Here is a 13,484-nt window from a genome sequence, read left to right as displayed (position 1 = left end):
TGCAGTGGCGCAATCTCGGCTCACTGCAAGCTCCGCCTCCCGGGTTCACGCCATTCTCCTGCCTCAGCCTCTCCGAGTAGCTGGGACTACAGGCGCCCGCCACCACGCCCGGCTAATTTTTTGTATTTTTAGTAGAGACGGGGTTTCACCGTGGTCTCGATCTCCTGACCTTGTGATCCGCCCCCCTCGGCCTCCCAAAGTGCTGGGATTACAAGCGTGAGCCACCGCGCCCGGCCTAGTTTATTTTTTTCTTCACTATCTTATCCCTTTCACCAAGTGCCCAGGACACTGAAAGTGGTGATAATTGTTGAAGGAAGTAATATAAAACCAGGTTAATATATCATAGTCAGATGTAATAACACCTACAATTATTATACATATTTTCCAAAAACAGGTTTAATTTTATTGAAGGTATTCTATTTCAAACTCCATCTTCAATTAGTTTTTATATAAATGACATTCATTCTCAAAATTCCAGGCAAATAGATTTTAACACACTGCTCATTCAAGGGTCAGATCTCCATTTGGTGATAAGACTACCACTGTAGCATTGGATGTGAAGAGCAATATTTGAAAAAGAGATGTGAATACTCCCATCAGGCAATGAAAAGCAACGGAAGAAAATTTATTGAACATCGCAAGTATAATCGAACCACTGATAATATTTACTGGTGCATTTAAAGAAATGATTTAACCAATTTACTTCCTTACAGCCACAGAGTGAGATGCAAGTTGTTATTACTGTTTTATACATAAGAAAATTGTGACTTAGAAAGGTGAAAAGTCACACAAGTACTTAAGTGGTGGGTTTGGATTCAAGCTCTTAAGTGACTTCAAGCCCAGGACTTGTTCAAATTTTGCATTTGTGTTATACTACACGTTTCTTTCCAGATTAAAAGAAAACACTTTTATAAACGGTATACACTGTTTTGATTCTCTATGCCATTAATATCTTCTGCCAATATTTGTTAAAAAAAGCCTCAATGTCAAAGTTTCTTGAATTTTTAATGATTTCCTATATGCAAGTTTATGTCATATGCAAACTGAGATGATATTTTAAATAAAACACTGCCTTATTTTATTACTCAGTATACATTCATAACCTTCTTATACTATAATTATTTAATCATCCATACATATCTCTATCAAATTTTGTTCTGTCTAAACTATAATTTTAAAAAAATATTGTATTTACTTCCTATGTTCCTTCTTTTTGTCTGTCTCTTTGAATTTAGCTACTATAAGGTCAAATGTTGACATTTTTGCAGGAAAATTTGTAATGTTTATGGAATAAATTCTTCTTTTAGGTCTGATATGCAAAGAGTTTGGAGATCATCACTCCCATTACAAAGCTAAGCGATCTGAAAATTAATCACTTTTCCTGGACTCCTCAGAGAGCTGAGTTTGCAGAGCAAACTGCCATCCGGAAATTTGGAGGGACAGACAAATCTAGATAGTCACAGATGAGATTTGCTTCCCTGGAGCAGAAATTATTTAACTATAAACTGGTAGAACTTTCAAATAGAAATTCTGATACATTTTTGGAAACTAAGTGTGGACTTGCTTGACAGTAAGAAACTGCTATGGTGGCACTTTGAAGAGACCTTAGACATTCATGAGTTTTTTTTCTCCAGGAATTTCCCTAGGGTTTTCAAGGTGAAGAGCCAAGAGAGTTCCCCTCATGGCTCTTTCAGGGGAAGGGAGGAGTAACCCTTTTTAAATGTGTTACCAGATAACTCTCCATAACGATGCCTATGCTCCAGGATAAAAGTCTTTATCTTACCTGGAAGAAAGGCATTTCCCTCATTCCAGACCCTTCTAGCCTTCCTCTCTTACTTAAAAGAGGAATCATTTGTGAAGGTCACAGCCCAGGGATACAGGCTCACTAAGAAACAGAAATTTAATTATAAGATTGTAGAATACTTATCTTTCTGCGCACATTACCACCGCACCATCATCATTACATCATAATAACAGTGGATTACATCTGAAAAAGCTGCAAGTTGCCAACTCTGTTTGAGGAGGAACTTGAGGAAGCCCAATGATTATATGAAGATTTAAAAAGAGGGATAGCAACAAAAGCACTTGAAACTTCTGGCACCTAACGCTGTAGCAAATATTGAACGCAGAGCAACAAGTAGCCAATCTAACAACAAACATCACAATAAAGGCCTATTTATGTCAGTTAATATTACATATGATGTAACAGTGACACAGGAAATTTTCCCTGACCCCTAAATGGGCCTCGCCACAAGGGTGCCTCACTTACTCAGCCCACAGCTCTCAAGTCTTCTTGGGAGGGGAAGCAAGAAGATGAGTGGATGTAGGGGCTGGGGCAAGTGCTTCTGGGCATCAGCAGGAGCAAAACTCCATGCAGATCCCATGGTAGCATCTAGGCAGGGAGTACCCATGATCCTCAAAGCCCTAGAAGGCAAATGCTACAGTGCATTCTTTTAGCTTTGCTGTCTGCAAATGGCTTAAGTATTAAACAGCTCACTGGGTCTTCTGCCTTTCCATGTGAGGTGGTTGCTCTTCATCAGTGAGGAAAGAGGGTCAGTGTGACAGCCTTTAGCATCTGCACCCGTGGCAACCAAGCTTTTGTTTGGGGTTCAGGAAAACTCAGGTCATGTGAATGAATTGAAGGATAGTAAATGTGGAGATTTTATTGCCAATGAAAGTGGCTCTCAGCTGGAAAGGAGATGGAGTGGGGAGGTATCCTTCCCCTGAAGTTCAGCTGTCTCTGGCTGACTCTTCTCCAAAGTCCTGACATCAAGCTGTCCCTCTGAAGTCAGGCTGTTTATCTTTGATGTTCAGCTGGTTCTTCTTTTCTCCCCATCTCTACTCTCTGACAGTGAAGCCCGGGTTTTTTATGGGTACAGCATGGGGGGCAGGGAGGACCATGGTTGGTTTTTGAAAAGGCAACCATTGGAGCAGGAAAACAGGAATACATGTCCTCAATTTGGGCTACAGTTCTAGGCTTGAGGGTGGGCTTTGCCAGGGACCCCACTTTTTCCTGTCTAGAATTTTCTTGCCTTCTGTCCCAAACAGTAGTAACTGATATAAACCATATTTATGTAATACTATCAGACCATACACCATATATACTTTTAAACAAAAACAAAATTACAAATTTGCTAAAAAGAAAAGGAAAACACAACCTTAATGGACAAAATAAATATCATAATTAGATTTAGATATAACACAGATTTTGGAATGATCAGACAGGGAGTTTCAAATAACCATGAATAATATTATGGCAGTAATGGGAAAAGTAGAAAAAATACAAGAAGAAATTCATGATTTTAGCAGAGAAACAGAAATTTAAAGAAGAATCAAAAGGAAATGCTATAAATTAAAAGTAACAGAAATGAAAACACCTTTGATTTGCTCTCTGGTAGAATGACATGAGGAAAAAACACTATGCTTGAAGATATGTCAATAGAATCTTCCCAAACTGAAATGCAAAGAAAGAGAGATGTTGGAAATAAAGCTTGGAGTTGCAAAGAAAATGGACACTTAAACAAATAATTTCTCAGCAAGGCAAATTTACTTCTGCAGAAGGGTGCTTCTCACAAGTCTGGTTGTCCTGAGAGCACGCTGAACAAAGGAGGGAAAGGGTTTTTATTTCTAACGCAGCTTGTCCCTGTCAGTGTGTCCTGCCTCCTTTGGCTGGAGTTGGACCACACAATTTAAGCTGAACCTGGTTGGCTAACTTGAAAAGTGCAGGAATGCAGTTGCACTGGAGAGAAGGACAGTTTTGGCAGGAAGGGCTGTTGTGATGGGAGGGGTAATTTAGAGTGGGTAGCAGATGTGGGCTCTGCAGATAAGGACTGACAGAAGAGTTGTTTACTGAAACCAAGACAGGGAGGCACAAAGAGCAAGGAAGTTTGGCCTTGAAAGTAGAGAACAAAGAACAAGGAAACTAAACAAGCTAAACCTTTGAAGAGGAACTTTTTCTTGTATCTGAAAACTCCCCCCTTTTTAATTTTTATAAGTCTTCCTCTTCAAACCTTTTTAACATTTCTTGACTTTGTTGTTTTGCTTGGCCTTTTAAAAGAAAATGTTCATTTGAATAGGGAGGGGGGAATTGAGGGAGTTTTTGGTGAGAACTGTTTTAATAAGTTTTCATATTAATCTCAAGGCACAGGGTATGATAGCACATCCTATGAGAATAAGTACACCTATGACAATTGCAAGAGAGGTTAGGATTGAGGACATGAGCCCTTTCCACTTACCAAACCACCTTTCCATAAAACTTGTGAAGGGGTCATTTGTCCCAGAATTTTTGGCCAGTTTATTTCATAGTGAGGTGAGACCTTGTAAAGTTTTGGTAATTGTTCCATTGGAGCTGTGTTGTTGGGGATAAATGTACAACATTTGATTTTGATCATAACACAGACTCCACCTTTTTTTTTGCTAGTATCATGTTTAATGCTATTTTATTTTCCTAAGCCATTTGACTGATGGGTTTTAATTGTTCAGTGATTCCTTTAGTAGCATCCCTGGTATAATTAACAATTTGTTGTTGATTGTAATATATGTAATTTGTCCAATCTACATTTTTGTTTATTGTAGATCACCTGAACAACATGGACTGAAACCCTGTAGCTATTGGATTTTGAGCTTTAAATTCATCTGGTACCTGCCGTGGGACTCCCAAGCATCTATGTAAATGTGAGTGTTAAAAGATCTGGGTGGGGTGCTTCTTCTAACTCAGTGGTGATTTTCTTGCTTACTGTGTTGGTGGAATGCCAGGGTGAAAGGGATGGTCAATTGGACTAGAGCGTAAGTGCTGCTCCAATTATTTAGCATAGAACTCCACCATACCACCATACATCTACTTGGGAGTGAACAAGAGCAGCTAGACAGGAAAGTCTTAGTTTCATTTCACTCTTTTAGGTCTCTGAGAGATGTCAGGTTCTCCCCCTGTCATGAGAGACATGAGGTAAAATTAACATCCAAGGCTGTAGGCTTGATGGCTATCAGGGGCTGGCCAGCAGAGGCTTTGACTTCAGGAAATAGTAGTGAGAGAGTCTTGCACACCTTACTACCCCAGGATATGAGGTTTTGAAAGAGACTTATCATGCAGCTCATGCCCAATTGGTCAGAGGACCGTCCATGTAGGACAGGGGCTATTTGAGCTTCTGGCCTGCCTGCTGCACTAGCATAACAGTCACTTTTATTTAATTTGTGAATAGAATATTTAATCCATTCCAACCAGGCATTTGTATCTTCATATCATGTTTCCACTGATAAAGTTTTTTCTAAATCTCTAATTTCTACAATGCTGACTAAGGCTTTGTTATTGGAAAGAATAGCAGTTTGATCAAGAGAAGGTTCTGGGGAAGGAGAAAGGAAAGGGGGTGGGAGATCAATAAAGCTTATTTTAAAAGATCCTATTGGGTCTGTCCTGGAATGAAAATTAGCTCTTAGGCCATAGAAGTGACTTAGAGTGGGGTTAGTGTTGGTGGAGGTGGGGACAGTGATAGAGATTTGCAGAGGATTACACTGATGAAGCTGACAATTAGAGGGAGTTACTCTTTTGGTAAAGTGGATTTAGGGTTTTCGATCAATGCAGCCTCTTCTTGGGGAAGTCCAGCCCTGATATTCGGTGGTCCAGATTACATCTCCCCAACCATAACAGAACCTTCACTCAGCGCTTCGTGCAATTCTGGTATAAGTGTCACTATTATATGCAGTTTTATTTATTCTAGAGGGGCAGAGATACTTGTCAATAGAGGATAGCTTTCTTTGGTTTTGGAGATCCCCACAGGGCAGAATGAGATAAGCATCAAAAGTGATAACTTGAGGTAGGCTTGATCTAGTTACATTAATAATCAGGTGACTAGCTGTAAAGTGAGGAAAGGTGACAGAATAATATAGTAGATATAAGAGGGTTAGGTTTTTCTTAGCTTTAGTTTGGTAGAGCTTTCCCCTGGCCCTGGAATGATGGCCCATAATTCTGTTGATGGTGATGCTTTCTTGACTCGGGTACGTTGAGTCCATCCTTTCTCTGCTGTTCAGACTGTGGTTTCAGTGGTCAGGAGCACTAGGTAAGGTCCTTCCCAAGCTGGTTTGAGTTTTTCTTCTTTTTACCCATTGATGAGGATGTGATCTCCAGGGGTGGCACCTGTGCTAGGAGACTTTTGGTCTTAAGAGAAAGTGGAAGATAGATCAAGTATATAATTTTTGAGGAACTGATCTTTTGTTTCAAATGTAGGAGCGTCAGTGGTGGATGTAAATAAGGCAGCCCATATATCACTTCATAAGGGAAAAAGTCGATATCTTTTCTAGGTGTGGTTTTGATTTTTAACAAGGCAATGGGATGACATTTAATCCAGGGTAAACGGGTCTCTAGGACTAATTTAGTTAGGTGGCTTTTTAGAGTGTGGTTCTTTTTTTCTATTTTTCCTGAGGAAGATGGATGCCAAGGGATATGGTATTCCCATTTTATATCAAGCACCTGGGCTAATTTTTTAATCACATGTGCTGTGAGATGAGTTCCATTCTCTGAATTACTGTTCTCTGTTACTCAAAACCTGGGTATGACTTTTTAATTAATGCTTTAACTACATTACTGGTTGTTGCACTTGAGAAGGGGATAGCTTTTACCCAGTGAGTAAAGTGGTCTACTGTTACCAATAAGTACTTCAGGTGACCAACTGGGGGCATTTTAGTGTAGTCAATTTGAACACTTTGGAATGGCCTTAGGCCTGGATCCCTTCCCCAGGGGGGTGATTTTTTTAAACTTTGCTTATTAGTTTTCTTACATATCAAGCAACTGATTGTAACCTCTTTGGGTAGGGTATAGATTCCTATACACCTATAAACTGAAAACTGTGTCACACATAGCTTGGGGTCCCCAGTGGGTTTCTTGATGTAGTTGAGACAAGACCTCCGTATTCTTCTTCGGAGGTTATAAGTGGAATGATTTCTTTCTTTTTCTCTCATTCAGGATATTCACTCCTAAAATGACCTATTCCACATTTGAAATATTTATTTTGTCCTTCCACTTTTCCTATTTTTGGGTTCCCTGGCGCTGCCTTCTTATGCTCTTTGTATGGCCCAGCAAGTGGGGGCTTAAATTTTTTATGAGTCCTGGGTCCTTGGATACTTTGTTTAGATGCATGTGGGCCTTTGGGTGAAGGAGAGTAGCATAATTTTTGCTTTTTTTTGTTTTTTTCTCATCCCTTCTTATATATACTTTTTGAGCTTCCCTTTGAAGTTCTATGGATTTATTTTTTTCAATTTTCTCTCTTTTGTAATTTTTTGAGATGTCTGGTTAACTGTCAGTAACAAAATGAAGCTTTAACATTCCTTGCCCTGGAGGATCTTCTAAATCTAGGCCCACATATTTTCTCATTTTTTTGTTTAAGTCTATCTTAGAATTCTATAGGTCCTTCATCTTTCCCTTGTTGTATATCGAATACTCTGGGCAGGTTTTGGGTCAGGGGAACTGACTTCTGAATCTTGTTAATTATCATTTCCCTAAGTAAGGTCTTTCATATTTTTCTGGTAAGCTGCGTTATTGTCCCACTGGGGGTCTTGTGCTGGGAATTTTTTATTTGTTGCAGGAACATTTTGACCAGGAGGATGTTCAAGTTTCCAGACTACCATAGCGGCCCTGAGAATCATGCTTCTTTCCTCCCCTGAAAAGAAGATGCCCAGGATGGACATTAACTCAGCCCAAGTGTACAGTTGTGGCCCCCAAAATGAATTAATTTGATCTGCTACCCCATAAAGGTTACCTAACAATGGCTTGAGTTCTTCCTTTAAATTTTGGACTTTTGAGCTGGTTAAGGGTGTATTTACAAAGCCAATACCTCCTCCTCTAAGGGGCACTTCCCTTAAGGGGAAGAGGGTTGGGGCTGATTCCTTAGAGGTGAAGGGGAAAGGGAAGTTTTGGATATCCTTTTTACATTGTTCTGTCTCACACTGCAGCTTTCCTGGGGGAGGCACAAGCTCAAGCCTGTGGCTAGGGGAAGCATGGGGCATTGATTCAGGGTTATATGTCAGAGGAACTGAGTGAGGGCATTCCTGTGTGTCTGCTTGGAGCAGGGGATTTGGCGGAGGCAGGTGGTCTACTGGGTTCTAGATGTTAGTGGGCTGTTTAGGGGTAGAGACCTCATTCCTTTCAGAAGAGTTGGTTTCTGGCTTTCCCCCTATAGCCTTTAGGGGGTAAAGGAGGACAGGTCCCTGCCACCAGCACAGGACATCATCTATTTTCTCCTGGGAGATGGGACTTTTGTCATTGACATACTCTATTAAAAGTTGAAAAATCTGAGGGCTTCCGTTCAAAGATGGCCAAATAGGAACAGCTCCGGTCTGCAGCTCCCAGTGTGATCGACACATAAGACAGGTGATTTCTGCATTTCCAACTGAGGTACCTGGTTCATCTCATTGGGACTGGTCAGAAAGTGGGTGCAGCCCATGGAGGGCGAGCCGAAGCAGGGTGGGGCATCACCTTACCTGGAAAGCACAAGGGGTCGGGGGACTTCCATTTCCTAGCTAAGGGAAGCCTTGACAGACTATACCAGGAAAATCGGGACACTGCTACCTAAACACCTTGCTTTTCCAAAGGTCTTAGCATACGGCACACCAGGAAATTACATCCTGCGCCTGGCTCAGAAGGTACCTCGCCCATGGTGCCTTGCTCACTGCTAGTCCAAGATTGAACTGCAAGGCTGCAAACCTGGCTGGGGGAGGGGTGTCCACCATTGCTGAGTCTTGAGTAGGTAAACAAAGTGGCCGGGAAGCTCAAACAGAGTGGAGCCCACCACAGCTCAACGAGGCCCGCCTGCCTCTGTAGACTCCACCTCTGTGGGCAGGGCATAGCTGAACAAAAGGCAACAGAAACTTCTGCAGACTTAAACATCCCTGTTGGACAGCTCTGAAGAGAGCAGTGGTTCTCCCAGCGTGGTGTTTGAGCTCTGAGAATGGACAGACTGCACCCTCAAGTGGGTCCCTGACCCCCCGTGTAGCCTAACTGGGAGACATGTCCCAGTAGGGGCCGACTGACACCTCATACAGCTGAATGTCCCTCTGAGATGAAGTTTCAGAGGAAGGATCAGGCAGCAATATTTGCTGTTCTGCAATATTTGATGCTCTGCAGCCTGTGCTGGTGATACCCAGGCAAAAAGGTTCTGGAGTGGACCTCCAGCAAACTCCAACAGATCTGCAGCTGAGGGACCTGACTGTTGGAAGGAAAAGTAACAAACAGAAAGGAATAGCATCAACATCGATAAAAAGGACATCCACACCAAAACACCATCTGTGGGTCACCATCATCAAAGAGCAAAGGTAGATAAAACAATAAATATGGGGAGAAACCAGAGCAGAAAAGCTGAAAATTCTAAAAACCAGAGTGCACATTCTCCTCTAAAGGATTGCAGCTCCTCACCAGAAATGGACCAAAGCAGGAAGGAGGATGACTTTGAGGAGTTGAGAGAGGAAGGCTTCAGAAAGTTGGTAACAACAAACTTCTCAGCGCTAAAGGAGGATGTTCAAACCCATCACAAGGAAGCTAAAAACCTTGAAAAAAGATTAGACGAATGGCTCACTAGAATAAACCGTGTAGAGAAGACCTTAAATGACCTGATGGAGCTGAAAACCATGGCACGAGAACTACGTGATGCATGCACAAGCTTCAGTAGCCGATTCAATCAAGTGGAAGAAAGGGTATCAGTGATTGAAGATCAAATTAATGAAATGAAGTGAGAAGAGAAGTTTAGAGAAAAAAGAGTAAAAAGAAATGAACAAAGCATCCAACAAATATGGGACTATGTGAAAAGACCAAATCTATGTTGGATTGGTGTACCTGAAAGTGATGGGGAGAATGGAACCAAGCTGCAAAACACTCTTAAGGATATTGTCCAGGAGAACTTCCCCAACTTAGCAAGGCAGGCCAACATTCAAATTCAGGAAATACAGAGAACACCACAAACATACTCCTCGAGAAGAGCAACCCCAAGACACATAATTGTCAGATTCACTGAAGTTGAAATGAAGGAAAAAATGCTAAAGGCAGCCAGAGAGAAAGGTTGGGTTACCCACGAAGGGCAGCTCATCAGACTAACAGCCAATCACTCGGCAAAAACTCTACAAGCTAGAAGAGAATGGGGGCCAATATTCAACATTCTTAAAGAAAAGAATTTTCAACCCAGAATTTCATATCCAGCCAAACTAAGCTTCATAAGTGAAGGAGAAATAAAATCCTTTACAGACAAGCAAATGCTGAGAGATTTTGTCACCACCAGGCCTGCGTTATAAGAGCTCCTGAAGGAAGCACTAAACATTGAAAGGAACAACCACTACCAGCCACTGCAAAAACATACCAAATTGTAAAGACCATCGATGCTAGGAAGAAACTACATCAACTAATGGGAAAAATAACCAGCTAGCATCATAATGACAGGATCAAATTCACATATAACAATATTAACCTTAAATGAAACTGGGCTAAATGCCCCAATTAAAAGACACAGACTGGCAAATTGGATAAAGAGTCAAGACCCATCAGTATTCAGGAGACCCACCTTACGTGCAGAGACACACATAGGCTCAAAATAAGGGGATAGAGGAAGATCTACCAAGCAAATGGAAAGGAAAAAAAAAGCAGAGGTAAAACAGACTTTAAATCAACAAAGATCAAGAGTCAAAGAAGGCCATTACATAATGGTAAAGGGATCAATTCAACAAGAAGAGCTAACTATCCTAAATATATATACACCAAATACAGGAGCACACAGATCATAAAGCAAGTCCTTAGAGACATATAAAGAGACTTAGACTCCCACACAATAATAATGGGAGACTTTAACACCCCATGTCACTATTAGGCAGATCAGTGAGACAGAAGTTTAACAAGGACATCCAGGACTTGAACTGAGCTCTGCACCAACCAGACCTAATAGACATCTACAGAACTTTCCACCCCAAATCAACAAAAAATACAATCTTCTCAGCACCACATCGCACTTATTCCAAAATTGACCACATAGTTGGAAATAAAGCACTCCTCATCAAATGTAGAAGAACAGAAATCACAACAAACTGTCTCTCAGATCACAGTGCAATCAGATTAGAACTCAGGATTAAGAAACCTACTCAAAACAGCACAATTTTGTCTGTAATTTTTATCATAATTTTATATGTTATTTGAAAGCAAACACATGTGAAGATATTATGTCAAATGTTATATACTTTTATGCATCTATTAATAGTTAAAAATAGACACTTTAGTTTATAATTATTTATATTTATGCTTTAAATAATTTTGTATAATTATTCAGACTTATATTATACTATCACTTAAAACTGTTTAAATGCTAATAAAAATAAAACCAATTAAGCCTTTGTACTCTGGCACGCACTTTTTAATCTCTTTGTCATTTTAGGAACAGAAGAGAATCAGTTGCTCTCAGTGTTCACAGAAATCCCTGTAAAGTAAATCTTTACTTCTGACTTCACCCATGGGACATTTTAAAATTTCCCAGTTATTTTCATGTTTGCTAGTTACTCTGAAAGAAAATGAAGACTAATACATCTGAAACCCTTGCTGGGGTGATTGTTTCTCTTCCTGTGATTTCCAGCGATCCCTGTAGACAGAACACACAGAATTATTTCATGCTTCATCTAAAGGCCATTATCCACACCTGAATTGATATATTTTTTAAACTTCTTCATTCTGAGAAACACATTTGGGGAAACTGACATATTGAATATCGTCAATAATTCCTTCTACTTTAATAGCTGTGATAACATGAGAGAAAGATGAAGCTTCTTTCCTTGAGGAAATAATATTTGAGTAAACATCTATTATTTTATTTTTCTCTATTTTTCATTGTCTTGTTTCCTTATTGGCTAAAACAAGTGCCAGCAGTAATTTTCACTAGTAGAGCTAGGGACACCAAGAGGAATAAAAAAATATGAATAGCTGCCGAAAGTTCTTCCTTAGACTCCTTTCCACCTGGAAATCTGGATCCTGAGTGTTCTGTCTCCAGGTGCCTTGTCTTGGCTCTTGTCATGAAGCATTTCTGACATGAGACCATTTGAAACCTCACATGACCAATTAAAATAGGCTCAACTGCCTATTTAGTGAGATTTGCTTAATATACTCAGAAGAGTTAGTGCTGGTAACCAGAATAATACATTCTTTTGTCATATACAAATAGACAAGCCAGGACAGAGTATGTGATACTGAATATTGTCTGTAAAACTGACTTTTAGCTTTTATGTGTGAATTGTTCAGACTCTAAAAGTGACACTGATACCACAAATAGGAGATAAGTGAAATGATTATGGAAGGATATAATCAATAAGGAATGAACAGTAATTATTTATTGGACAATAAATCAATAGGAGCAGCTTGTGCACATTTTCATATTGTCACACACATAACAGATAACTAGGCATAATCCATAGAAACCTAAATCCTATAGCCCCAAATAAGTGACTGATTTCATAAATATTTATGTGTTCAGTATATCAACTTGACATGAACTCCTTCTGAATTAGTGATATCCTACATTGTCTATTCCTGATAATTTCCTGTAGTCTATTTGTGAAGGTTTAAAAATTATGCTATTTATTTCATACTAAATGTAAGCATCCTGGCATTGTTGTGAATATATCTTGTTAACTTATATGTGTCAAATTATTTACAGATTCAGAAAAACAATCAGTTGTCAGCAGACCCGCATGATAAGACATACCAGAAAAGTCCTTCCAACTGGAAGAGAATTACTCCAAGTGAAAATTTAGATTTACAGGAAGAAGAAAGGCAAAAATAATAAATACGTGTGTATATGTAAAAACTATTTTTCTCTTTTTTGATTTATTTAAATCAAGAAATTGAGTTATTTAATGAAAATATAATAAAAATATGCTTTGAGATTTATAATAAACATCAATGTACAAGACACTGATAGAATAGAGATTGATGGATATCAACAGAGGTACTTGTTGTTTCTCATATTATAAGTGAAATGATATGCATATGATAGGTAAAGTGGTATAATATTAATTCAAATTAAATTGGGAAAAGTTCATTTATAAAGTGATTCCTAGAAAAGCAACTGATGGTGGGAGGCAAAGAAATATAGTAGTATGTCCAGACAAAGCATAAAAAATACTGAATTAGTTGAATTCCTGATTTGAAAAACTTAGTCATTCAAAATAATCAGGAAAAGAGAACTTAAAATAAGTGAGGTATGTACCAAGTACCATTATCCTCATTTTACAGATAAAGATACTGATACCAAGTGAAGTTAAAAAATTCGCCCAAGATTAAATAATTATTTAGTGTAAATTCTGTGATTTAGAGACCTGGCTTATCCCAATTATGCTTGATCTTTAAACAATTCTGAATAAACATTTTAATTATAATTGTAACTGAAGAAAAATATAGGATTTGACTGGATATGATTTGATTATAAATATCTCTGCTGAAAATAAAACTTTTATATAAAATGTGAAATAAAGTT

The 13,484-nt window shown here is 39.2% G+C and overlaps 1 long non-coding RNA gene across 3 annotated transcripts in view; it reads left to right on the top strand.

The window, feature by feature from the left end:
• LOC131381695 (uncharacterized) overlaps positions 1 to 12,816 on the top strand; it is a 62,190-nt gene extending 49,374 nt beyond the window's left edge. For all 3 annotated transcript variants that reach the window (XR_009210578.1, XR_009210580.1, XR_009210579.1), the window contains 2 exons: positions 4,576 to 4,674; positions 12,666 to 12,816. This is a non-coding gene — a long non-coding RNA (uncharacterized LOC131381695). The remainder of the gene's footprint in view (positions 1 to 4,575; positions 4,675 to 12,665) is intronic.
• Positions 12,817 to 13,484: the final 668 nt, after the last annotated feature.

Source organism: Hylobates moloch, unplaced genomic scaffold, assembly GCF_009828535.3.
Source record: "Hylobates moloch isolate HMO894 unplaced genomic scaffold, HMol_V3 SCAFFOLD_2, whole genome shotgun sequence".
Lineage (NCBI taxonomy): Eukaryota > Metazoa > Chordata > Mammalia > Primates > Hylobatidae > Hylobates > Hylobates moloch.
This window is presented reverse-complemented; position numbering and strand designations above follow the sequence as displayed.